Source organism: Phyllobates terribilis, unplaced genomic scaffold (assembly GCF_046119375.1).
Source record: "Phyllobates terribilis strain yellow unplaced genomic scaffold, ASM4611937v1 Scaffold_540__1_contigs__length_1147954, whole genome shotgun sequence".
Taxonomy (NCBI): Eukaryota; Metazoa; Chordata; class Amphibia; order Anura; family Dendrobatidae; genus Phyllobates; species Phyllobates terribilis.
In genome coordinates, this window is record NW_027363300.1 from 636,738 (window position 1) to 660,690 (window position 23,953).

Genomic DNA, 23,953 nt, shown 5'->3' on the forward strand with positions numbered 1-23,953 from the left:
GCACAATATAATTGACCTTTCAGTATATTGTTGCACACACACCATCTATTTAGCAAATGCCCTTGTTATCAACAGCAGCCTTTTAAACTCACCTGAGCTAACAGGTATGTGCGCTGGTTACTCTGCTGCGCTTAAAATTTCTTTTTTGGTTTGCTACAATGCCTTTTCTGAAACGTTGTCTCCTTCTGCTGGAACACTGACTTCTTTCATTTAATGCCTGCAGACTATAAAAGAGAACCCAACCCAAAAAGTTTGGTTGATTAGTCTGTGGCATTCTGTTAAACTGTTGCTTATGGCGGTCTCTGTGAGCTTCTCAGCGACATTCAGCCAGCCAGGTATCCTGCCTGCAGTAGATGGAATGTGGCAATGGAACGCTGGCTGCGCGTGTCATAATAGGCTCTGAGCCTTTATATACCTGTGCACAGCAGCAGCCACCTTCAGTCTGCTGCTGGACAGCCAGCAGCAGCAGCAGCAGGAGAGGTATGTAATCAGGAGCCCTCCTGCTAAGGGTAGACAGCTGCTCGTTCCACCCCACCCCCCGCCTTAATTGGTTCTCCTCCCTTCCAACGGTGTTGAGGCGGGTGGGAACAGCAGGGGGTGAAGGTGCTGTGTTTAAAGAGGTGGAGCTATGCAGATCTAAAACGCGTGGATTGCAGCAGCAGCAAGCCGAAAAGTGCAGGCATGTAAGGGATCTAGAGGTTGACAACATGTCTTCTTAACGGGAGTCCAGGAGCTCATCTCCACAAATGGACTTTTCAGGATCCTTGGGTGGCTCCGTAGTTTGAAACCAATTCTGGTTATCGCTTCTCGGCCTTTTGGCTAAGATCAAGTGTAGTATCTGTTCTTATCAGTTTAATATCTGATACGTCCCCTATCTGGGGACCATATATTAAATGGATTTTTAGAACAGGGAGATGGAAAAAGAGCTTGCTCTGTCCACTCCACGCATTGACCTGGTATTGCAGTATCTCCAGGACCGGTGCACCCCTTCTTTAATGCAGTTTCTAAAATCAGAAAGAATTGAATTCAAAGTTTTTTGTTCATTTTGCTTGTTTGTCGGATTTGGGGATGGACTCTTTGGCTTTGCTTTTCTTCTCCTCATTGGATTTTTCATGTTCAAAGTTGCAGAAGCCAGATTACAAGCTCATTTTGGTTCAACTTCAGCAACTGTGCATTGCATTGCCATGTAATGTGATGCAATGCTATCTTTCTAGCTCTCCCTTTTTACTTCCTTTTGGATAAACAGACATATTAGGCAAGCATTTTGGAGCTTTCACCTAAATAACTACAGGTGGTGAGATAAGCTGCACAATATAATTGACCTTTCAGTATATTGTTGCACACACACCATCTATTTAGCAAATGCCCTTGTTATCAACAGCAGCCTTTTAAACTCACCTGAGCTAACAGGTATGTGCGCTGGTTACTCTGCTGCGCTTAAAATTTCTTTTTTGGTTTGCTACAATGCCTTTTCTGAAACGTTGTCTCCTTCTGCTGGAACACTGACTTCTTTCATTTAATGCCTGCAGACTATAAAAGAGAACCCAACCCAAAAAGTTTGGTTGATTAGTCTGTGGCATTCTGTTAAACTGTTGCTTATGGCGGTCTCTGTGAGCTTCTCAGCGACATTCAGCCAGCCAGGTATCCTGCCTGCAGTAGATGGAATGTGGCAATGGAACGCTGGCTGCGCGTGTCATAATAGGCTCTGAGCCTTTATATACCTGTGCACAGCAGCAGCCACCTTCAGTCTGCTGCTGGACAGCCAGCAGCAGCAGCAGCAGGAGAGGTATGTAATCAGGAGCCCTCCTGCTAAGGGTAGACAGCTGCTCGTTCCACCCCACCCCCCGCCTTAATTGGTTCTCCTCCCTTCCAACGGTGTTGAGGCGGGTGGGAACAGCAGGGGGTGAAGGTGCTGTGTTTAAAGAGGTGGAGTTATGCAGATCTAAAACGCGTGGATTGCAGCAGCAGCAAGCCGAAAAGTGCAGGCATGTAAGGGATCTAGAGGTTGACAACATGTCTTCTTAACGGGAGTCCAGGATCTCATCTCCACAAATGGACTTTTCAGGATCCTTGGGTGGCTCCGTAGTTTGAAACCAATTCTGGTTATCGCTTCTCGGCCTTTTGGCTAAGATCAAGTGTAGTATCTTTCGAAAAGGCGGTTTTGGATGTTGGCCGCCCTAGTAGATTGATACATTATGCACACTGGGGTTTAGGCGCTTGTTAGTACGCCAGGTGGCTAATATAGTCATCTGGTGGAAAGCATGGCCCCCCAGGATCGACGCCATTGGGCCGGGGAAGATCGAAAGCCCGAAGTGTGAAGTGCCCCAGGAGTGGTGACCCTGGGGTGCCTTAACTCACTGGGATTGGGAACCCCACTTGAGTTTATGGCACATTTGCACAAGCACTTCAAATTTTCTTTCTTCGCACACACCCTTATTCCGGGCCTTCTGGCCTTAGGATGGGGAATTTTTCAATTCCCGGTCGAAGGTCCGGGCAGTATTATACTGTGAAACCTTCACTATTTATTTAATTTCTTTGTCACTGTGTGTCCACTTATTCACGTGTGTCACGTCCTACTAGGATTTTGTCGGGATGCGGTTCCCTTACGGGTTCCTCTCTTGGCAGGTCTAGGGGGGGAGTGTGTGGCCATCAGGTTCCGCTCCCCCCTGAACCCCCCTGGCTCTCCTCTTTCGGGAGGAGAGCGTTGTTGGCTCCCCTCTTCCGGGAGGGGAGCACAGTCTTTGGCTCCCAGTGCCTTGCTCGGGTGAGAACTCGGGCAGGTGCTGGGGGTAAGATTGGGTCGCCTCTGGCTTCGGCTGGAGGTGGCTTTTTGTCCCTGTTCCTCGCTGTGGCCTTTTGGCTCGGAGGGACGGGGAATGGTTTGGGGGACCCTTCTCCTTTTGGAGAGGGTTTCAAGAAGACCAGCATCCTAGTGCACTTTTTTTGTGGCACTTGTCACTTTTTTAAGCGCACTCGGGTTTTGTACACGAATTCGGGCTTTCAAAAAAAAAAAAAAAATCTGTTCTTATCAGTATAATATCTGATACGTCCCCTATCTGGGGACCATATATTAAATGGATTTTTAGAACAGGGAGATGGAAAAAGAGCTTGCTCTGTCCACTCCACGCATTGACCTGGTATTGCAGTATCTCCAGGACCGGTGCACCCCTTCTTTAATGCAGTTTCTAAAATCAGAAAGAATTGAATTCAATGTTTTTTGTTCATTTTGCTTGTTTGTCGGATTTGGGGATGGACTCTTTGGCTTTGCTTTTCTTCTCCTCGTTGGATTTTTCATGTTCAAAATTGCAGAAGCCAGATTACAAGCTCATTTTGGTTCAACTTCAGCAACTGTGCATTGCATTGCCATGTAATGTGATGCAATGCTATCTTTCTAGCTCTCCCTTTTTACTTCCTTTTGGATAAACAGACATATTAGGCAAGCATTTTGGAGCTTTCACCTAAATAACTACAGGTGGTGAGATAAGCTGCACAATATAATTGACCTTTCAGTATATTGTTGCACACACACCATCTATTTAGCAAATGCCCTTGTTATCAACAGCAGCCTTTTAAACTCACCTGAGCTAACAGGTATGTGCGCTGGTTACTCTGCTGCGCTTAAAATTTCTTTTTTGGTTTGCTACAATGCCTTTTCTGAAACGTTGTCTCCTTCTGCTGGAACACTGACTTCTTTCATTTAATGCCTGCAGACTATAAAAGAGAACCCAACCCAAAAAGTTTGGTTGATTAGTCTGTGGCATTCTGTTAAACTGTTGCTTATGGCGGTCTCTGTGAGCTTCTCAGCGACATTCAGCCAGCCAGGTATCCTGCCTGCAGTAGATGGAATGTGGCAATGGAACGCTGGCTGCGCGTGTCATAATAGGCTCTGAGCCTTTATATACCTGTGCACAGCAGCAGCCACCTTCAGTCTGCTGCTGGACAGCCAGCAGCAGCAGCAGCAGGAGAGGTATGTAATCAGGAGCCCTCCTGCTAAGGGTAGACAGCTGCTCGTTCCACCCCACCCCCCGCCTTAATTGGTTCTCCTCCCTTCCAACGGTGTTGAGGCGGGTGGGAACAGCAGGGGGTGAAGGTGCTGTGTTTAAAGAGGTGGAGTTATGCAGATCTAAAACGCGTGGATTGCAGCAGCAGCAAGCCGAAAAGTGCAGGCATGTAAGGGATCTAGAGGTTGACAACATGTCTTCTTAACGGGAGTCCAGGAGCTCATCTCCACAAATGGACTTTTCAGGATCCTTGGGTGGCTCCGTAGTTTGAAACCAATTCTGGTTATCGCTTCTCGGCCTTTTGGCTAAGATCAAGTGTAGTATCTGTTCTTATCAGTTTAATATCTGATACGTCCCCTATCTGGGGACCATATATTAAATGGATTTTTAGAACAGGGAGATGGAAAAAGAGCTTGCTCTGTCCACTCCACGCATTGACCTGGTATTGCAGTATCTCCAGGACCGGTGCACCCCTTCTTTAATGCAGTTTCTAAAATCAGAAAGAATTGAATTCAATGTTTTTTGTTCATTTTGCTTGTTTGTCGGATTTGGGGATGGACTCTTTGGCTTTGCTTTTCTTCTCCTCATTGGATTTTTCATGTTCAAAGTTGCAGAAGCCAGATTACAAGCTCATTTTGGTTCAACTTCAGCAACTGTGCATTGCATTGCCATGTAATGTGATGCAATGCTATCTTTCTAGCTCTCCCTTTTTACTTCCTTTTGGATAAACAGACATATTAGGCAAGCATTTTGGAGCTTTCACCTAAATAACTACAGGTGGTGAGATAAGCTGCACAATATAATTGACCTTTCAGTATATTGTTGCACACACACCATCTATTTTGCAAATGCCCTTGTTATCAACAGCAGCCTTTTAAACTCACCTGAGCTAACAGGTATGTGCGCTGGTTACTCTGCTGCGCTTAAAATTTCTTTTTTGGTTTGCTACAATGCCTTTTCTGAAACGTTGTCTCCTTCTGCTGGAACACTGACTTCTTTCATTTAATGCCTGCAGACTATAAAAGAGAACCCAACCCAAAAAGTTTGGTTGATTAGTCTGTGGCATTCTGTTAAACTGTTGCTTATGGCGGTCTCTGTGAGCTTCTCAGCGACATTCAGCCAGCCAGGTATCCTGCCTGCAGTAGATGGAATGTAGCAATGGAACGCTGGCTGCGCGTGTCATAATAGGCTCTGAGCCTTTATATACCTGTGCACAGCAGCAGCCACCTTCAGTCTGCTGCTGGACAGCCAGCAGCAGCAGCAGCAGGAGAGGTATGTAATCAGGAGCCCTCCTGCTAAGGGTAGACAGCTGCTCGTTCCACCCCACCCCCCGCCTTAATTGGTTCTCCTCCCTTCCAACGGTGTTGAGGCGGGTGGGAACAGCAGGGGGTGAAGGTGCTGTGTTTAAAGAGGTGGAGTTATGCAGATCTAAAACGCGTGGATTGCAGCAGCAGCAAGCCGAAAAGTGCAGGCATGTAAGGGATCTAGAGGTTGACAACATGTCTTCTTAACGGGAGTCCAGGAGCTCATCTCCACAAATGGACTTTTCAGGATCCTTGGGTGGCTCCGTAGTTTGAAGCCAATTCTGGTTATCGCTTCTCGGCCTTTTGGCAAGATCAGTGGTGGTTTTCTGCTGCTGGTGTTGTTTGGAGGGCAGTTGTGACTGGGGTTCCCCCTTGTGGGGCCCTAGTGTGCGATTGAGCGGCGATTGTGTTTATCTGCTGTAAAAATGGTGGAGAAAACACGTGGATTAGAGGACTCGGTCCGTCTGAAGGTGGCTGCAGGTCATGAAGGAGAAATCGGTTTGGACCAAGTTTGCGTTGATGTCTTGAAGAACATTAATGGCTTGAAGGTAACGGATGTATTGGCACTGCAGGATTTTCAGAAACAAGGAATTTATGATATCACTTTTGTTTCTTTGAGTATTTGCCAGAGAGTCTACATGGAGTTGGTACGAATGAAGGAAGAAAAGGAATTGAAATGCCTAGAGTTTATTGCACTGGAACCTCTGTTCCAGCAGACATATAAGTATGTGGTTGTGCACATGTATAACCCTAAAGTTCCGGATGAGACTGTTTCCAATTTTTTAGCTCGGTATTGTAGTGAGGTTAAATTTTTGGGAAGAATGAAGAACAAATACAATTATCTAAATGGCAAGAGGAGATATGTTGTAAAACTGAGACCGGATGATAGAGCTATTGGGGGTGCCAAGAGCATTCCTGCACAGTTTTCTATCGGAGGAGAAAGGGGATTTTGTTTTTATAATGGACAGATGGAATATTGTAGGAAGTGTCATGAGTTTGGACATGTTCAGAAAGATTGTCCAGTGCAAGGTGATGTTTGTAGAGGTTGTGGGAAATCTGGGCATGTTGCAAGTGGTTGCCCAATGAATAAGGTGTGTGATTTGTGTGGACATGCAGATCACCTTGCAAGGAAATGTAGATTGTGGGCTCAGATTCCTAGGTCACAGGTGGACGCTGAAGAGAGGCAGAAGAAGACTCGGCAGGAAAGTGGGGAGGAGGGCGAAGGCTCAGACTCAGAGGGGGAAAGCCAAAAACAAGATGGTGGTAGGGGAAGAGACCATGCGGTGCCCAAGATGGAGGAAAAGGGGCGGAGCCAGAAGAAAGTTGGTTTGAGGGAGGGGCTGGAAGTAATAAACAAAGTAGCTGATGTGCATGGCCCGGGTGATGGGATGGATTTGTCTAATATGGCGGAGTCAGTGAATCCTGTTTTGGGAAGAGATGGGGGTGAGGAAATGGAGGTTTTGGAGGAGGAGGATTCTGATTCGGATGGAACTATAACCCCTCAGCAGCGTGATAGGGTTAACAGTGATTGGAGTGAAAATGAGGAGGAAGATGATGGCAAGGAGGAGAGTTATGCCTCCGTGATTAAAAGAAGTAAGGTGGAGGGGTGTTGGTCTGGGGGGCAGGAAGATCCAGTCTCCCTAAGACCAGGTTATTCTAACAGGGACTCGAGTTCTGAGTCGCCTGATATACGTAGAAAAGTGGGTGGCAGGAGTGGGTTTTCTCCTGGTTCATGATGGATCGGGTATGGTGGAGATTTTTTCCTGTTGTTATGATGGCGTTGTGTGTTGCTTCTCTGAATGTACGAGGGATTGGTTCTGCTTGTAGGAGAGCAGGGATACTGGAGTACATTGAGAGTGTGAATGCAGATATTGTCTGTCTGCAGGAATGTGTAATTAAATCTGCCCCGCATGAGAGTGAGTGGAATAAGGGGCAATCTTTTTGGTCCCCATGCTCAGAAAACAGGAATGAAGGGGTGGGCATTTTACTGTGTAATTCCAGTCTAAAGGTTTTAGAGTTTAAAGTAATCATACCTGGGAGATGTTTGTTTTTATTAGTGGATTTTTTAGGTCAGCGGGTACGGGTTTTTAATGTTTATGCCCCTGCTGATAAACAAGCAAGAGTTGGGTTTTTGGAGTCTCTAAAGTTGTTTTTACCAGGCAGAGACTTCACTATAGTGGCTGGAGATTTTAATTGTGTCAGATCCGCAAAAGATCGTAAGAGCTCTACGGAAGGTAGGACTGATGTTACGTCTAATATTTTAAATCAGATTGTGCAGGATTTACGCTACACGGATGCTGGTCTGATGGTTGGGCCAAGTGATAAGTTCACATACATATCAGACAGTGGACGTAGTGTTTCCCGAATTGACTATTTTTTTATGTCTGAAGGGATTAAGGTGGCCAAGTGCAACCACGTGATGACGACTTTTTCTGACCACAAGATGATAGTGGTAGATCTGTGTATAGCTGAGTCCCTGGCTTTTGGAAAGGGACTCTGGAAGCTGAACGTAAGCCTGCTGGAAGAGGAGAGTGTTAAGGTTGGTTTTAATAAAGTGTTTTTGTCTTGTGTGTCTGAACAGCACCTTTTTAAAGATTTGCTAGAGTGGTGGGACTGGGCTAAGGAGAAATTTGCATGTTATTTTAAAGGGGTGTGTTTTAGGAGAGCGAAAGCCAAAAGGGATCATGATGCTGCTGTTATTTCAAAATTGGAAGTACTCCATAAGTTTAAGAGAGCGGGGATGGAGGTGGATAAAGAGATTGCAGATTTGAAGGACGAACTGAAGAAGATACTTATTGAAAAAGGGAAGACTATTATGTTTAAGGCAAAAATAAAGCACATGGAGGAAAATGAGCAATGTTCGAGATACTTTTTTAAAAAATGTTTTAAACCTAAAGGGGTTTTTAAGTCTGTTTTTTCTCCTGCAGGGGAGGTATCTGGGGATGAGATGATTGGCAGTATTCTTTCCTTTTATGAAACACTCTTCTCTAACGATAGTAGAGCCAGTGATGCGGAAATTAATGATTATTGCAAAGTATTAACTAATAATATTCCTGAGGAGAAAATTGGGTTTTTAAGTGAGGAGGTTGGGAAAGATGAAATTAGACGGGCAGTGGATGGCTTGGCGAAAGGCAAGACGCCAGGCTGTGATGGTCTTCCTGCTGAATTTTATGTTAGATTTTGGGATATTATAGGTGTGGAGTTTTCCCGGGTGGTGCAATATGGTTTTACTCATGGGATTTTATCGGTTTCTATGCGTAGGGGGATTGTTACGCTGATTCATAAGAAAGGGGACATGAGGGATATTAAAAATTGGAGGCCCATAACATTGTTAAACAGTGATTACAAAATTATTTCTAAAATTGTGGCTGGTAGACTGGCAGATGTGATAGGTGATATGGTGGGGGAGTATCAGGCATGTGCAGTGCCTGGTAGGAAAATTTCAGATAATTTGCTGCTTCTAAGAGACTTAATTTATCAGGCTAATTTGAATAAGAATGCTCTTTTGTTACAGTCGGTGGACCTGGAGAAAGCCTTTGATAAAATATCACATAGATTTTTGTTCTCTGCTTTAAGTCACCTTGGTGTTCCGGATAAATTATTGATGGTCATTAAGAGTTTTTATTGTGGGGTCAGTAGCCAGATTTTAGTTAATGGGCATGTGAGTTCCAGTTTTAATATTTTATCGGGAGTTAGGCAGGGTTGTCCCCTGTCACCAATTCTTTTTATCTGTGTGGTGGAGGCCCTTTTAAAAAGTGTGCAAGTTGACAAGTGTGTGGCTGGTGTTTTTATTCCTGGGGGATCCGGGGGTCCAGTCAAGTCTTTAAGTTATATGGATGATATTGTTTTTACTTGTGGTTCACAGGCGGATCTCAATAGAGTGAATTTGCACGTAAGGATTTTTTGTTGTGTGGCTGGTATGGCGGTGAATTGAGGAAAGTGCCAGCTTTGTAACTTTGGGAGGCAGGTTGAGGTTAACGTGGCAGGAGTGGAGAGTAGGGAGGAAATTGAGGTTCTTGGTGTCATCTTTGAGAAGGAACTGAAAGGGAAAAGCAGCCTGAAGATTCTAGAAGACAAAATGGATCAGAAGTTGAACTTTTGGAAACTAAGGAACCTGTCGCTGAGAGGGAAAGTGCTGGTAATCAAGTCTGTGATTCTCCCGCTTCTGCTGTACACTGCTTTGATTTTCCCACCTGCTGTGCTTTGGACAAAGAGAGTGACAAGGAAACTGTTTGTGTTTTTTTGGGGATCCAAAATGGAGAAACTAAGAAGAGGAATGGTTATGTGTTCTGTGGAAAATGGGGGTTGTGATTTTCCTAACATTGACTTATTTTTAAGAATGCATTATTTTTTGAACATTTATAAATTATCCCAGTGCAATAACAGGACTGCGGACATGTGCAAATATTTAGCAGGACGGCTTTTCCAGAAATGGAGCTGGTGTGAGAAGGATTTAAGAAAACTAGTTTCGTTTGTGATACCGTTTTTTTATGTGGTGCTTAGGTCCTTCTATGATCAAAATGGGATAAGCTCCATGGTTAGACCGGACAAAAAACTGATTGTCTCAGGTATTAAGAAGAAGGAGATGTTATGTGATGTGCCGTTTTGTAATAATGCACAGTCTGGACAGGTGTGGAAGCTTTTTTTCATGCGTGGAATCAGCAACAGACAGAAGGATGTAACCTGGATGGCGTTGCATGGATGCTTGCCAACAAGAGCTTTTTTGAATGACCGGGGGATAAAGGTTCAAGAACTATGTCCTAGGGAAGGTTGCAATAAGGTGGAAACAATACAGCATATTTTTTGGGACTGTTTTTTTGCTAAAAAAGTTTTTACCTTGTTGTCACGTATGTTTGTTGCTTTAGTTGGTTTTCATTGTTTCGATTTTGAAAGGATTTTAATAGGTCAAGATTTTAAGTACTCGCAAAGGAAGCGGGCAAGCTGGATTATTTTTGTCATATATAAAGAGGTTTTATGGGACGTTCGGAATTTGGTGATTTTTAAAAAGATTGTTTTTTCCCCCATGGAATGCAGAAAGATTTTTCTTGCTAGACTGTTTTATGCCTATTTATTGGATAAAAAGAAGTATGGTGAGACAGCAGCAGAGGCACTCTGGAACTTTTCACATTGGACTTCTTACAGTAAGTAACAGTTAATTGCAGGGTTGTGTTTTTTGGGATTTTGTTTTTGTTTTTCCGAATGATGATTTGAGAACCCGTTATGTGAATATGCGCTATGATGCATAAATTAATGTGGGTCTTAATCTGAGGAAAAAAAAAAAAAAGAAGAAATAAAAAAAAGGAAAAATCTGTTCTTATCAGTTTAATATCTGATACGTCCCCTATCTGGGGACCATATATTAAATGGATTTTTAGAACAGGGAGATGGAAAAAGAGCTTGCTCTGTCCACTCCACGCATTGACCTGGTATTGCAGTATCTCCAGGACCGGTGCACCCCTTCTTTAATGCAGTTTCTAAAATCAGAAAGAATTGAATTCAATGTTTTTTGTTCATTTTGCTTGTTTGTCGGATTTGGGGATGGACTCTTTGGCTTTGCTTTTCTTCTCCTCATTGGATTTTTCATGTTCAAAGTTGCAGAAGCCAGATTACAAGCTCATTTTGGTTCAACTTCAGCAACTGTGCATTGCATTGCCATGTAATGTGATGCAATGCTATCTTTCTAGCTCTCCCTTTTTACTTCCTTTTGGATAAACAGACATATTAGGCAAGCATTTTGGAGCTTTCACCTAAATAACTACAGGTGGTGAGATAAGCTGCACAATATAATTGACCTTTCAGTATATTGTTGCACACACACCATCTATTTAGCAAATGCCCTTGTTATCAACAGCAGCCTTTTAAACTCACCTGAGCTAACAGGTATGTGAGCTGGTTACTCTGCTGTGCTTAAAATTTCTTTTTTGGTTTGCTACAATGCCTTTTCTGAAACGTTGTCTCCTTCTGCTGGAACACTGACTTCTTTCATTTAATGCCTGCAGACTATAAAAGAGAACCCAACCCAAAAAGTTTGGTTGATTAGTCTGTGGCATTCTGTTAAACTGTTGCTTATGGCGGTCTCTGTGAGCTTCTCAGCGACATTCAGCCAGCCAGGTATCCTGCCTGCAGTAGATGGAATGTGGCAATGGAACGCTGGCTGCGCGTGTCATAATAGGCTCTGAGCCTTTATATACCTGTGCACAGCAGCAGCCACCTTCAGTCTGCTGCTGGACAGCCAGCAGCAGCAGCAGCAGGAGAGGTATGTAATCAGGAGCCCTCCTGCTAAGGGTAGACAGCTGCTCGTTCCACCCCACCCCCCGCCTTAATTGGTTCTCCTCCCTTCCAACGGTGTTGAGGCGGGTGGGAACAGCAGGGGGTGAAGGTGCTGTGTTTAAAGAGGTGGAGTTATGCAGATCTAAAACGCGTGGATTGCAGCAGCAGCAAGCCGAAAAGTGCAGGCATGTAAGGGATCTAGAGGTTGACAACATGTCTTCTTAACGGGAGTCCAGGAGCTCATCTCCACAAATGAACTTTTCAGGATCCTTGGGTGGCTCCGTAGTTTGAAACCAATTCTGGTTATCGCTTCTCGGCCTTTTGGCTAAGATCAAGTGTAGTATCTGTTCTTATCAGTTTAATATCTGATACGTCCCCTATCTGGGGACCATATATTAAATGGATTTTTAGAACAGGGAGATGGAAAAAGAGCTTGCTCTGTCCACTCCACGCATTGACCTGGTATTCCAGTATCTCCAGGACCGGTGCACCCCTTCTTTAATGCAGTTTCTAAAATCAGAAAGAATTGAATTCAATGTTTTTTGTTCATTTTGCTTGTTTGTCGGATTTTGGGATGGACTCTTTGGCTTTGCTTTTCTTCTCCTCATTGGATTTTTCATGTTCAAAGTTGCAGAAGCCAGATTACAAGCTCATTTTGGTTCAACTTCAGCAACTGTGCATTGCATTGCCATGTAATGTGATGCAATGCTATCTTTCTAGCTCTCCCTTTTTACTTCCTTTTGGATAAACAGACATATTAGGCAAGCATTTTGGAGCTTTCACCTAAATAACTACAGGTGGTGAGATAAGCTGCACAATATAATTGACCTTTCAGTATATTGTTGCACACACACCATCTATTTAGCAAATGCCCTTGTTATCAACAGCAGCCTTTTAAACTCACCTGAGCTAACAGGTATGTGCGCTGGTTACTCTGCTGCGCTTAAAATTTCTTTTTTGGTTTGCTACAATGCCTTTTCTGAAACGTTGTCTCCTTCTGCTGGAACACTGACTTCTTTCATTTAATGCCTGCAGACTATAAAAGAGAACCCAACCCAAAAAGTTTGGTTGATTAGTCTGTGGCATTCTGTTAAACTGTTGCTTATGGCGGTCTCTGTGAGCTTCTCAGCGACATTCAGCCAGCCAGGTATCCTGCCTGCAGTAGATGGAATGTGGCAATGGAACGCTGGCTGCGCGTGTCATAATAGGCTCTGAGCCTTTATATACCTGTGCACAGCAGCAGCCACCTTCAGTCTGCTGCTGGACAGCCAGCAGCAGCAGCAGCAGGAGAGGTATGTAATCAGGAGCCCTCCTGCTAAGGGTAGACAGCTGCTCATTCCACCCCACCCCCCGCCTTAATTGGTTCTCCTCCCTTCCAACGGTGTTGAGGCGGGTGGGAACAGCAGGGGGTGAAGGTGCTGTGTTTAAAGAGGTGGAGTTATGCAGATCTAAAACGCGTGGATTGCAGCAGCAGCAAGCCGAAAAGTGCAGGCATGTAAGGGATCTAGAGGTTGACAACATGTCTTCTTAACGGGAGTCCAGGAGCTCATCTCCACAAATGGACTTTTCAGGATCCTTGGGTGGCTCCGTAGTTTGAAACCAATTCTGGTTATCGCTTCTCGGCCTTTTGGCTACGATCAAGTGCTTTATTGCAGGAGATTGTGGTTGAAGGGCACTCGGGTACCCCTCTCCTTGGCCTGGCAGGATCGTCCACTTTGGTGGACTTAACCTGCTTGCTGCTATTAGGGAGAGGGCTTAGTCCCAGGGTAACGAGTTGCGATCCCCCAGCTTCCAGGTGTTTTTCGCTGCAAGAACACTGGGAGCGCAGATTGCAAGCGGCTGCAATTTGCAACCTTGTTGCGTTTTTCCATGGAGGTTGACCCTAACCTCGTGCCTCTTTATGCGAGGCTAAAAAACTCTATCCGAGTTCACTTCACGGCGGGTGGCTCGGATATGAGGAAATTAGGGTATGTAGTCCAGGACGTGCTCAGGAACCTTCTTGGCGTACAAAGGAATGAAATTCTCTCCATCCAGGATTATCCCAGAAGAGGTGACTATGACATCACATTCACCGGAGAAGGTATTTTTAGAGATGTACTAGAAAAGTTAAAAAAAGTTGAAAATAGTCCTGTTTTGAAAGGGATACAAATTGTTGAGCACGTCCTGGATGAGGTAAGACTGGTTATTGTAAAAGTATTTTCGCCCTTTGTTTCTGCTCCAGAAGTAATGTCATTTCTAGCAATTTATTTTAAAAGTGTTAAATGTATTGGGAAGATATTAAACGAATATAACATATGGACATCTAAGTGGAAATTCCTTGTGAAGTGTACAAGAGATCCAAATACACCAGGTGGTATACGTCTCCCCCCTGCCCGTTTCAAAATTGGGCAAACAAATGGGGATTTCTTCTTTTCTGGGATGCCAGTATATTGCAGAAATTGTGGGCGCTATGGTCATTCAAAAGAAAACTGTCATGTATCATGTAGAAATTGTGCTAGTGAAGAACATGAGACAAAAGAATGCCCTAAGGAAAAGAAATGCAGTTTTTGCCAGACTCCAGGTCACTTTTATTTTTCTTGCCCTCACAGATTTCGGGAAGATGAGCAAAAGGGGAAGTCCAAGACGTCCGACCAAGGACCAAAAGATCAGACCACCCCTCAGGAGGAGGAACAACAACCTGGAGCCTCTGGAGACAATAAGGGCGTACCAAATAGTGAAGTGTCTCCAGAGTCTATGACAGGTAAAATACCAAATCCCAAAACCTGGCTGCAGGACCTGCGGGAGTCCAAAAGGAGGGCTGAGAAGGAGCAGAAGGGCACTACTGGTAAGGTCAAAAGGGACCGGCAAAAGGCCGACACAGAAGCCCATGCCCAGTCTGGGTCTCCTAGGGCTGAGGGCGCTGAGTGGATAAAGGTGGGTCCTAAGAAAAAGAAAAAGGGTGGTTCGGAGGAGGCAGCAGGAGGTGAACAGATGGACACTTCTCCAGAAGGGGACGTGGACGCTGGACCCTCAGAGGTTTCGGTCTCCACTGCTACAGGTGGGGAACGGGATCTTGCTGCCTCTGAAGAGTCAGAGGCTCTGCCTTGTGCGCAACCTCCTCCTATAGGACGACCTTCTACAGGTCAAACAGGGGCGGCGGAACCCCTCGGGGACCCACCTGATGAGGAACTGCATGGCCAGCCAATGGAGACCCAGCGGGTTCTGCCAGCCAGCCCTCCGAGCTATGCCAGTGTAGCGTCGGGTTTATATAAATGTGGTAATCTTTCCTCCTCCACGGAGACTCTCGTGACGATACTATCAGATGAGGAGGGAGGCGCAAGCCCAGTGGTCTGATCAGGTTCATCGGACAGGTAAATCCGTTGCTCTTAGTTACCTAAGTAAAATTTTTACATTTTCTAATGATGGCTGAACTCAAAGGTATTTCCCTCAACGTGAGAGGCATAAAATCTAACATGAGAAGAACTGCTCTTTTTAATTTTTTTACGTGTTTTACTGCATCTGTATTTTTTCTGCAAGAATGTAATATCCCACATGAAATGTCATATCAAAAATATAAAGATGAGTGGAAGTGTGGGCCATCTGTCTGGTCCGGATCGAATGCTGCAGGATCAGCGGGTGTAGCCATACTTTTTAAAGGGAACGTTTTAATTGATTTTATTCAGGAAATTTTACCAGGTCGTATTTTATTAGTGAAAGCTTTTATTGATGGTATTAGATGGCAGTTTTTAAATTTTTATGGATCCCCAGAGAAAAATGAAAGAGCCGAAATGCTTGATCTTTTACCATTATTTATTAATAACTCTGAACCTTTTATCTTAGCAGGGGATTTTAATTGTGTTTTAAAAGGTGAAAACCGGCGCTCCAGCTCTGTAAGCAGGAACTACGATAAAACCTCAGGTATGCTACATGATATAGTCAAAGATGCTAAATTGATAGACATATATAAAGAGTGTCATAGTGACAGCCCAGAGGATGCCGGTTTCACTTGGAGCAATGCTAATTGTAGCTCTAGGATTGATTTTATTTTTGGTTCAGATAAAACAATACCTGCCAAATGTGAAGTTTTAACTAATATATTTTCAGACCATAAACTTTTATCCTTTACCATAAAAGTAAATGACAACAAAAAATGTGGTAAGAAAAGCTGGAAAATGAACGTATCCCTTTTAACCGACCCGCAGATTTTATCAGATTTTATTGAGTTTTATAGGAAATGTAGAAAAGGGAAAAAAACAAATGAGACTATGAGTGTATGGTGGGATAGAATGAAAGTAAAAATAAAAGACTTTTTTATTAAAAAGAGTATATGTAGAGCCAAAGAAAAATATGAAGAATATAGAATTTTAAATACCCGCCTACAAACATTATTTAAGCTCAGAGACAATGGGATAGATGTACAACTTGATATTTCAAACTTAAAAGAAGAGATTTCAAAATGGCTAGAACAAAAAGGAAAAGAGATAATTTTTCGTTCTAGAGTACAACATAAAGAAGAAAATGAAAAGTGTTCCAGATATTTTTTTAGGAAAAATAAAAAAGAAAAGTGATAATTGACCATATAGATGGTGAGAATAATATAAAAAATATGCTGGGTAAAGTTGAGGTTTTTTTTTCTAATCTTTTTAATGGAAAAAATATAGATAATAAATTAATGGATGATTCGCTGCAAGGACTAACAGCTGTTTTAGATCCCGCATCCCAAGAGTTTTTATCCCAAGTTTTAACGGAACAAGAAGTGTTAAAAACTATTAAAAGTTTTAAAACTGGAAAGGTCCCTGGTCCTGATGGCATCCCAATAGAATTTTATGTATGTTTTTATGATATTTTAAAAGATGATTTGTTTTATTTGTTTACTGAGGTTTTTAATAATAAGGTTTTATTAAATTCCTGGAAGAAAGGTGAAGTCTCCCTCCTATACAAAAAAGGCGATAAATCAAAATTAGAAAACTGGAGACCAATAACACTTTTAAATTGTGACTATAAAATAATGGCTAAAATTTGTGCAAATCGTCTAAAAGAAGTCATCAGCAAAGTTATTCATTCTAATCAAGTGTGTGGGGTGCCGGGGCGCAGTATATGGGACAATCTGAATTTAGTGAAAGACTGTATTGAGGATGTGAAAGACAGAAAGGGGAAAATGGCGATTTTATCTATTGATTTTGAAAAAGCATTTGACCGTGTCTCACACTTTTATCTTTTTAAAGTTTTAGAGAAAATGGGCATACCAGAAGGGTTTTTACTATCGCTTAAAGCATTTTACAAGGATTGTACAAGTAAGATTTTAGTGAATGGTTTTAAGACACAAGAGGTATTTTTACGGTCAGGGGTGAAACAGGGATGCCCTCTGTCCCCCCTACTGTTTATCTGTGCACTGGAACCAATGTTATGTGCAATACGCCAAAATAAACAGATATGCGGTGTCCCTCTGCCTGGAAGCGGTGGTTTGGAGGCCAAGGTTGTAGGCTACATGGATGACGTGGCGGTCTTGTGTACAGATGCACCATCACTTACGGCCACTCTCCATCAAGTGCAATCCTTTTGCCTAGCTTCTGGTTTTAAAATCAATTTTAATAAGTGTAACATTTTAAGTGTTGGGGGGATGATTTTACGTGATGTACCAATTAATGTCTCCGAATCCATTTCCATTTTAGGTATATCATTCACTGAAAATAATGATGGTTATAATAGTTGGGAAACAGTTACACAGAAAGTAAATACGAAAATATGTATGTGGAACATGAGGAGACTTACAATAGAGGGTAAAGTATTGGTTTTAAAGATGGTGATTTTACCTCTTTTATTGTATCTTAGCATGGTTTTCCCCCCGCCTGTTAATGTTTTAAAAAAGATAACCAAAGCCTGTTTTACCTTCTTTTGGAACTCAAAAATGGAAAAGCTGAAAAGAGAAATCGTGATGAAATCAAAAGTAAAAGGTGGTAAAGATTTTCCAGATTTTAATAGGTTTCTTTTAATCCATCTGTTCGTTTACTGTTTTAATGCCCTTTTTAAGAATCACTATTGGTCCTTTTTTATGCGTTTTAATACAGGATTTTTTATGAGAAAGTTTGGATGGTATGAAGTTAATATATCTGTGCCCCATGCTTTTAATTTGTCGACGCATTATGAGATTTTAAGGAAAATAGTGTCCGATTTTAATTTAGGGACTAAGAAAATAGAGGAATTAAGAAATAGTAAGAAACTAATTAAAGAAATACGTAAAAGTGAGGAAATATGTAATGTTGACAGATATGATGATGACAAATCTATGTCTATCTGGAAAATGATTAACGTTTTTTATCTTTTTAATGAACAGAGAGATCTGGCTTGGAGTTGCATGCACCGCTGTCTTCCTTGCCGGGCATTCCAATACAGAAGAGGATTTGTGAGGTCTGCCATCTGCCCAAGAGCCGGATGCCAAGAAGAGGAAACGGTGGAACATCTATTATGGACATGTAATTTTGCAAAGGATTTCTGGAGAAGACTGCTCCCCCTACTGGAAAGGGTGGCAGACCTCAAGAACTTTACATATAAAACTGTGCTATACGGACTTATGGAATGCCCCACAATGGACCAGTACACAATGGCTTGGAAGACAGTGAACTGCGCCAAGTCATCTCTCTGGAAAGCGCGCAACATTGCTATTTTTAAACAAGATGTTTTATCAGTGAATGATGTTTTAAGTTTATGTTTATGTGAAATGTATACTTATTATTTAATTGACAAAAAGAAGAATGTACATATTTCCAAAAAATGGCTTGTTGACCAATGGAACCTAATTATTTAAAATCTTTGTATTTTTTTGTTTTGTAAATTTCATTTGTCTTTTAACGTTTGGTATTTGTTAAATTATGCTTGTAATTTGTTAAAGTTTTAATAAACGGTTTTATCCCTCTGCAGGGGATAGCCAAATTAAAAAAAAAATCTGTTCTTATCAGTTTAATATCTGATACGTCCCCTATCTGGGGACCATATATTAAATGGATTTTTAGAACAGGGAGATGGAAAAAGAGCTTGCTCTGTCCACTCCACGCATTGACCTGGTATTGCAGTATCTCCAGGACCGGTGCACCCCTTCTTTAATGCAGTTTCTAAAATCAGAAAGAATTGAATTCAATGTTTTTTGTTCATTTTGCTTGTTTGTCGGATTTGGGGATGGACTCTTTGGCTTTGCTTTTCTTCTCCTCATTGGATTTTTCATGTTCAAAGTTGCAGAAGCCAGATTACAAGCTCATTTTGGTTCAACTTCAGCAACTGTGCATTGCATTGCCATGTAATGTGATGCAATGCTATCTTTCTAGCTCTCCCTTTTTACTTCCTTTTGGATAAACAGACATATTAGGCAAGCATTTTGGAGCTTTCACCTAAATAACTACAGGTGGTGAGATAAGCTGCACAATATAATTGACCTTTCAGTATATTGTTGCACACACACCATCTATTTAGCAAATGCCCTTGTTATCAACAGCAGCCTTTTAAACTCACCTGAGCTAACAGGTATGTGCGCTGGTTACTCTGCTGCGCTTAAAATTTCTTTTTTGGTTTGCTACAATGCCTTTTCTGAAACGTTGTCTCCTTCTGCTGGAACACTGACTTCTTTCATTTAATGCCTGCAGACTATAAAAGAGAACCCAACCCAAAAAGTTTGGTTGATTAGTCTGTGGCATTCTGTTAAACTGTTGCTTATGGCGGTCTCTGTGAGCTTCTCAGCGACATTCAGCCAGCCAAGTATCCTGCCTGCAGTAGATGGAATGTGGCAATGGAACGCTGGCTGCGCGTGTCATAATAGGCTCTGAGCCTTTATATACCTGTGCACAGCAGCAGCCACCTTCAGTCTGCTGCTGGACAGCCAGCAGCAGCAGCAGCAGGAGAGGTATGTAATCAGGAGCCCTCCTGCTAAGGGTAGACAGCTGATCGTTCCACCCCACCCCCCGCCTTAATTGGTTCTCCTCCCTTCCAATGGTGTTGAGGCGGGTGGGAACAGCAGGGGGTGAAGGTGCTGTGTTTAAAGAGGTGGAGTTATGCAGATCTAAAACGGGTGGATTGCAGCAGCAGCAAGCCGAAAAGTGCAGGCATGTAAGGGATCTAGAGGTTGACAACATGTCTTCTTAACGGGAGTCCAGGAGCTCATCTCCACAAATGGACTTTTCAGGATCCTTGGGTGGCTCCGTAGTTTGAAACCAATTCTGGTTATCGCTTCTCGGCCTTTTGGCTAAGATCAAGTGTAGTATCTGTTCTTATCAGTTTAATATCTGATACGTCCCCTATCTGGGGACCATATATTAAATGGATTTTTATAACAGGGAGATGGAAAAAGAGCTTGCTCTGTCCACTCCACGCATTGACCTGGTATTGCAGTATCTCCAGGACCGGTGCACCCCTTCTTTAATGCAGTTTCTAAAATCAGAAAGAATTGAATTCAATGTTTTTTGTTCATTTTGCTTGTTTGTCGGATTTGGGGATGGACTCTTTGGCTTTGCTTTTCTTCTCCTCATTGGATTTTTCATGTTCAAAGTTGCAGAAGCCAGATTACAAGCTCATTTTGGTTCAACTTCAGCAACTGTGCATTGCATTGCCATGTAATGTGATGCAATGCTATCTTTCTAGCTCTCCCTTTTTACTTCCTTTTGGATAAACAGACATATTAGGCAAGCATTTTGGAGCTTTCACCTAAATAACTACAGGTGGTGAGATAAGCTGCACAATATAATTGACCTTTCAGTATATTGTTGCACACACACCATCTATTTAGCAAATGCCCTTGTTATCAACAGCAGCCTTTTAAACTCACCTGAGCTAACAGGTATGTGCGCTGGTTACTCTGCTGCGCTTAAAATTTCTTTTTTGGTTTGCTACAATGCCTTTTCTGAAACGTTGTCTCCTTCTGCTGGAACACTGACTTCTTTCATTTAATGCCTGCAGACTATAAAAGAGAACCCAACCCAAAAAGTTTGGTTGATTAGTCTGTGGCATTCTGTTAAACTGTTGCTTATGGCGGTCTCTGTGAGCTTCTCAGCGACATTCAGCCAGCCAGGTATCCTGCCTGCAGTAGATGGAATGTGGCAATGGAACGCTGGCTGCGCGTGTCATAATAGGCTCTGAGCCTTTATATACCTGTGCACAGCAGCAGCCACCTTCAGTCTGCTGCTGGACAGCCAGCAGCAGCAGCAGCAGGAGAGGTATGTAATCAGGAGCCCTCCTGCTAAGGGTAGACAGCTGCTCGTTCCACCCCACCCCCCGCCTTAATTGGTTCTCCTCCCTTCCAACGGTGTTGAGGCGGGTGGGAACAGCAGGGGGTGAAGGTGCTGTGTTTAAAGAGGTGGAGTTATGCAGATCTAAAACGCGTGGATTGCAGCAGCAGCAAGCCGAAAAGTGCAGGCATGTAAGGGATCTAGAGGTTGACAACATGTCTTCTTAACGGGAGTCCAGGAGCTCATCTCCACAAATGGACTTTTCAGGATCCTTGGGTGGCTCCGTAGTTTGAAACCAATTCTGGTTATCGCTTCTCGGCCTTTTGGCTAAGATCAAGTGTAGTATCTGTTCTTATCAGTTTAATATCTGATACGTCCCCTATCTGGGGACCATATATTAAATGGATTTTTAGAACAGGGAGATGCAAAAAGAGCTTGCTCTGTCCACTCCACGCATTGACCTGGTATTGCAGTATCTCCAGGACCGGTGCACCCCTTCTTTAATGCAGTTTCTAAAATCAGAAAGAATTGAATTCAATGTTTTTTGTTCATTTTGCTTGTTTGTCGGATTTGGGGATGGACTCTTTGGCTTTGCTTTTCTTCTCCTCATTGGATTTTTCATGTTCAAAGTTGCAGAAGCCAGATTACAAGCTCATTTTGGTTCAACTTCAGCAACTGTGCATTGCATTGCCATGTAATGTGATGCAATGCTATCTTTCTAGCTCTCCCTTTTTACTTCCTTTTGGATAAACAGACATATTAGGCAAGCATTTTGGAGCTTTCACCTAAATAACTACAGGTGGTGAGATAAGCTGCACAATATAATTGACCTTTCAGTATATTGTTGCACACACACCATCTATTTAGCAAATGCCCTTGTTATCAACAGCAGCCTTTTAAACTCACCTGAGCTAACAGGTATGTGCGCTGGTTACTCTGCTGCGCTTAAAATTTCTTTTTTGGTTTGCTACAATGCCTTTTCTGAAACGTTGTCTCCTTCTGCTGGAACACTGACTTCTTTCATTTAATGCCTGCAGACTATAAAAGAGAACCCAACCCAAAAAGTTTGGTTGATTAGTCTGTGGCATTCTGTTAAACTGTTGCTTATGGCGGTCTCTGTGAGCTTCTCAGCGACATTCAGCCAGCCAGGTATCCTGCCTGCAGTAGATGGAATGTGGCAATGGAACGCTGGCTGCGCGTGTCATAATAGGCTCTGAGCCTTTATATACCTGTGCACAGCAGCAGCCACCTTCAGTCTGCTGCTGGACAGCCAGCAGCAGCAGCAGCAGGAGAGGTATGTAATCAGGAGCCCTCCTGCTAAGGGTAGACAGCTGCTCGTTCCACCCCACCCCCCGCCTTAATTGGTTCTCCTCCCTTCCAACGGTGTTGAGGCGGGTGGGAACAGCAGGGGGTGAAGGTGCTGTGTTTAAAGAGGTGGAGTTATGCAGATCTAAAACGCGTGGATTGCAGCAGCAGCAAGCCGAAAAGTGCAGGCATGTAAGGGATCTAGAGGTTGACAACATGTCTTCTTAACGGGAGTCCAGGAGCTCATCTCCACAAATGGACTTTTCAGGATCCTTGGGTGGCTCCGTAGTTTGAAACCAATTCTGGTTATCGCTTCTCGGCCTTTTGGCTAAGATCAAGTGTAGTATCTGTTCTTATCAGTTTAATATCTGATACGTCCCCTATCTGGGGACCATATATTAAATGGATTTTTAGAACAGGGAGATGGAAAAAGAGCTTGCTCTGTCCACTCCACGCATTGACCTGGTATTGCAGTATCTCCAGGACCGGTGCACCCCTTCTTTAATGCAGTTTCTAAAATCAGAAAGAATTGAATTCAATGTTTTTTGTTCATTTTGCTTGTTTGTCGGATTTGGGGATGGACTCTTTGGCTTTGCTTTTCTTCTCCTCATTGGATTTTTCATGTTCAAAGTTGCAGAAGCCAGATTACAAGCTCATTTTGGTTCAACTTCAGCAACTGTGCATTGCATTGCCATGTAATGTGATGCAATGCTATCTTTCTAGCTCTCCCTTTTTACTTCCTTTTGGATAAACAGACATATTAGGCAAGCATTTTGGAGCTTTCACCTAAATAACTACAGGTGGTGAGATAAGCTGCACAATATAATTGACCTTTCAGTATATTGTTGCACACACACCATCTATTTAGCAAATGCCCTTGTTATCAACAGCAGCCTTTTAAACTCACCTGAGCTAACAGGTATGTGCGCTGGTTACTCTGCTGCGCTTAAAATTTCTTTTTTGGTTTGCTACAATGCCTTTTCTGAAACGTTGTCTCCTTCTGCTGGAACACTGACTTCTTTCATTTAATGCCTGCAGACTATAAAAGAGAACCCAACCCAAAAAGTTTGGTTGATTAGTCTGTGGCATTCTGTTAAACTGTTGCTTATGGCGGTCTCTGTGAGCTTCTCAGCGACATTCAGCCAGCCAGGTATCCTGCCTGCAGTAGATGGAAATAGGCAATGGAACGCTGGCTGCGCGTGTCATAATAGGCTCTGAGCCTTTATATACCTGTGCACAGCAGCAGCCACCTTCAGTCTGCTGCTGGACAGCCAGCAGCAGCAGCAGCAGGAGAGGTATGTAATCAGGAGCCCTCCTGCTAAGGGTAGACAGCTGCTCGTTCCACCCCACCCCCCGCCTTAATTGGTTCTCCTCCCTTCCAACGGTGTTGAGGCGGGTGGGAACAGCAGGGGGTGAAGGTGCTGTGTTTAAAGAGGTGGAGTTATGCAGATCTAAAACGCGTGGATTGCAGCAGCAGCAAGCCGAAAAGTGCAGGCATGTAAGGGATCTAGAGGTTGACAACATGTCTTCTTAACGGGAGTCCAGGAGCTCATCTCCACAAATGGACTTTTCAGGATCCTTGGGTGGCTCCGTAGTTTGAAACCAATTCTGGTTATCGCTTCTCGGCCTTTTGGCTAAGATCAAGTGTAGTATCATTTGAAAAGACAGTTTTGTCCTTGGGCTGCCCTAGTAAATTGATGCATATTACACACTGGTTTGGTGCACTTGTTAGTACGCCAGGTGGCTCATAGAGTTATCTGATGGAAAACATGGTCCTCCAGGATCGAAGTCACTAGTCTGGGTAAGTGTGAGGGCTTTGGAGCAATGTGCCCCAGGAGTAGGCTCCCTGGTGGGAGTCCAAGCTTACTGGGACTGGGAACCCCAG

At 43.3% G+C, this 23,953-nt stretch overlaps 7 non-coding genes and 4 pseudogenes across 7 annotated transcripts; all 11 read left to right on the forward strand.

Moving 5' to 3' along the window:
- The first annotated feature begins 799 nt into the window (after positions 1 to 799).
- On the forward strand, positions 800 to 990 carry LOC141232818 (U2 spliceosomal RNA). The gene has a single exon (XR_012298995.1). It is a non-coding gene; the product is annotated as a U2 spliceosomal RNA (small nuclear RNA).
- Positions 991 to 2,105: 1,115 nt separating this feature from the next.
- Positions 2,106 to 2,197, forward strand: LOC141232601 (U2 spliceosomal RNA; annotated as a pseudogene).
- Positions 2,198 to 2,991: 794 nt separating this feature from the next.
- Positions 2,992 to 3,171, forward strand: LOC141232555 (U2 spliceosomal RNA; annotated as a pseudogene).
- Positions 3,172 to 4,286: 1,115 nt separating this feature from the next.
- LOC141232819 (U2 spliceosomal RNA) lies at positions 4,287 to 4,477 on the forward strand. Its single transcript, XR_012298996.1, has one exon. It is a non-coding gene; the product is annotated as a U2 spliceosomal RNA (small nuclear RNA).
- A 6,070-nt stretch (positions 4,478 to 10,547) lies between these two features.
- On the forward strand, positions 10,548 to 10,765 carry LOC141232544 (U2 spliceosomal RNA; annotated as a pseudogene).
- A 1,115-nt stretch (positions 10,766 to 11,880) lies between these two features.
- Positions 11,881 to 12,071, forward strand: LOC141232381 (U2 spliceosomal RNA). Its single transcript, XR_012298634.1, has one exon. It is a non-coding gene; the product is annotated as a U2 spliceosomal RNA (small nuclear RNA).
- Positions 12,072 to 18,460: 6,389 nt separating this feature from the next.
- Positions 18,461 to 18,649, forward strand: LOC141232493 (U2 spliceosomal RNA). The gene has a single exon (XR_012298741.1). It is a non-coding gene; the product is annotated as a U2 spliceosomal RNA (small nuclear RNA).
- Positions 18,650 to 19,764: 1,115 nt separating this feature from the next.
- LOC141233082 (U2 spliceosomal RNA) lies at positions 19,765 to 19,955 on the forward strand. The gene has a single exon (XR_012299247.1). It is a non-coding gene; the product is annotated as a U2 spliceosomal RNA (small nuclear RNA).
- Positions 19,956 to 21,070: 1,115 nt separating this feature from the next.
- LOC141232377 (U2 spliceosomal RNA) lies at positions 21,071 to 21,261 on the forward strand. Its single transcript, XR_012298630.1, has one exon. It is a non-coding gene; the product is annotated as a U2 spliceosomal RNA (small nuclear RNA).
- A 1,115-nt stretch (positions 21,262 to 22,376) lies between these two features.
- LOC141232820 (U2 spliceosomal RNA) lies at positions 22,377 to 22,567 on the forward strand. Its single transcript, XR_012298997.1, has one exon. It is a non-coding gene; the product is annotated as a U2 spliceosomal RNA (small nuclear RNA).
- Positions 22,568 to 23,682: 1,115 nt separating this feature from the next.
- Positions 23,683 to 23,798, forward strand: LOC141232580 (U2 spliceosomal RNA; annotated as a pseudogene).
- Positions 23,799 to 23,953: the final 155 nt, after the last annotated feature.